The sequence below is a fragment of the Grammomys surdaster genome, unplaced genomic scaffold (genome assembly GCF_004785775.1).
Source record: "Grammomys surdaster isolate TR1022 unplaced genomic scaffold, NIH_TR_1.0 138, whole genome shotgun sequence".
NCBI lineage: Eukaryota > Metazoa > Chordata > Mammalia > Rodentia > Muridae > Grammomys > Grammomys surdaster.
Genome location: NW_021604596.1, coordinates 194,643 through 196,797, shown reverse-complemented (window position 1 = coordinate 196,797; position 2,155 = coordinate 194,643). Strand labels below are relative to the sequence as shown.

General features: G+C 39.1%; 1 pseudogene; it reads left to right on the top strand.

Annotated features, from left to right (window-relative positions):
- The first annotated feature begins 1,136 nt into the window (after nucleotides 1-1,136).
- On the top strand, nucleotides 1,137-1,236 carry LOC114617806 (annotated as a pseudogene).
- The last annotated feature ends 919 nt before the right edge of the window (nucleotides 1,237-2,155 follow it).

The window sequence follows — 2,155 nt, the reverse complement described above, 5'->3', positions numbered from 1 at the left end:
ACAGCAACAGTGTACTCACAGTTATAAAACAAATAAAATTAAAAAAAAAAACAAACCAGACAACAACAAAAAAACCCTCTCCAATGACAGGCTGAGGAGATGAACCAATTGTTAATATGCTTACACACATGTAAACCTGATTTTGATCTCTAGAATCTACTAGAAAATAAATAAATAAATAAATAAATAAATAAATAAATACCTGAGCATGGTAGTGTATGATTGTGGTCCTATAGTGTAAAAATTATTTTTCCCTTATTAAAGGCGGAAAGCTTATCAAGGGCTAATTTTCTATAAATCTCCCTCCATTAATGTCCCCAAACCTGGTAAAATTTTTGTTTTCACATAGTACCAGGTCAGGGTGGATGGTGTTTTCCCTTTCCTCTATTTTCTTTTTTGACATTTCTTTTAAAATTATCTAATTGTGAAACTGTGAGGTTAGGCCCCAGACAACATGGGGAAAGACAAGCCAAACCACTTGGCTCAGGGTTTGATTGCATGACACTTCCTCAAGGACTAAGTTGAAAGATTAGGATAACTCCCAGCATTAAACCACAGAAGGCCTGCACTCATACCTGTACACACATGCATGTGTACCCCCCATATCTCAGGATCTTTACCTAGTGTTCCTCTTTGTTGCCTATAATGTATTATTTTCTCTATGTCATTAACAACTTGAGATCTTGCCATGTGTCACTTTGACTGGCTTTCAGTAAGCCTAGATCTTTCCATCTCTCAAGCCTCCACAACAAAAGAAAAAGAAAAAGAAAGAGAAGAAGAAATGAAATCACCTCCTCAGAGCACACTGCTCTTCCCTCATTCTCCATCATGTGCAATCTCAGGGTCTTCTTCATTTAACCACTGGAACACACCAGTTTTCCACATGTGTCATTATTTTAGCATTCCTTTTCCACTTTACTCTCTCCATCTATTCAATGTGACCAGGGGCTGAGTCTGTCTTACTAATGGTGCATCCCTCATGTGTAGCACACAACAACTTATTTTGATAAGCTGGATATGTGGAACTTTGTCTTTAGGACTAGCTGATCAGTAGGTTGTGAGACATGAGGACTGAGGAATTTAAGAGAGGTCTGGGCAGCATAAAGAGAGACAAAATAACATAACAGAAGAGATGCTTGCTTATTCAGCACATTTATTAATATTGGAATGACACCAAGAAGATTAGCCTAGCCCCGGTACAAGAATGACCCCAAATGTACAGCACTACACACATACACACACACACATACACACACACACACACACACACACACACACACACACACACACAAAGGGGTGAAAAAACAGTTCATTGGTAGTGTATTAGCCTAGCATATAAATCATGAGTTCCATCCTGGCATTGTATAAGCTATATGGGGTGGTATAAGCTTGACTTCTCAGTTCTGGGGAGGTGGAAGCAGGAAGAAATGATTCTCTGCAATGTAGTGTGTTTAAGGCTACCATGAAAAACATGTGACATCTTCACAATATCCAGTAATTACAAACTAATAGCAAAAATGACAGAAGAGTAGTAATTACAATAAAAAAATTTGTTGGATAAAAATGGGAGAAAACCTTTGGATTTCCCTAAAGCATGGTAATGGTAACTCTAATGCATAAGGTAGATATTTGAAGTGAACCACAACCAGGCTTCCGTGGACAAACTCTGTGAAATACCATTTTGGATTACTTACTTTGAGGACATTTTGAATGATTCTTGAACTATAAACCACTTCATCTGAGTTCACACCCTCCTCTCTGCTCTGACTTTGAAAATTGTCTTTATCAACACTGACTGCTTTCCAACACCCCAACTTCTGTGAGTTTTCCTCCACCCAGCCAACACAGTGACCTTTCAAAAACGCAAAGCCAGCCTCCCCTGCCCCTGGCACAAATTCTTCTTTGCCTTCTCATCAGCCTCAGGCTCAAATCTGAAGTCTATAGCTTGTTTTTAAGGCCTGCCTAGTAAGTACTCATTATTTGCCTAAAATAAATCTTACATTCTCTATGCCTAAGTCCAAGCTGGGGCCTGTACCAGGTCTGTCTCCATCCCTTGCCCTGATGAACTTTGAAAGTTATGATTTTTGAATGCTGTGGTTCTCCCAGGTTTGCCTGCTTCCCCCAGAAAAAAAGCAAAACTTGTTTCCCCTCTTTG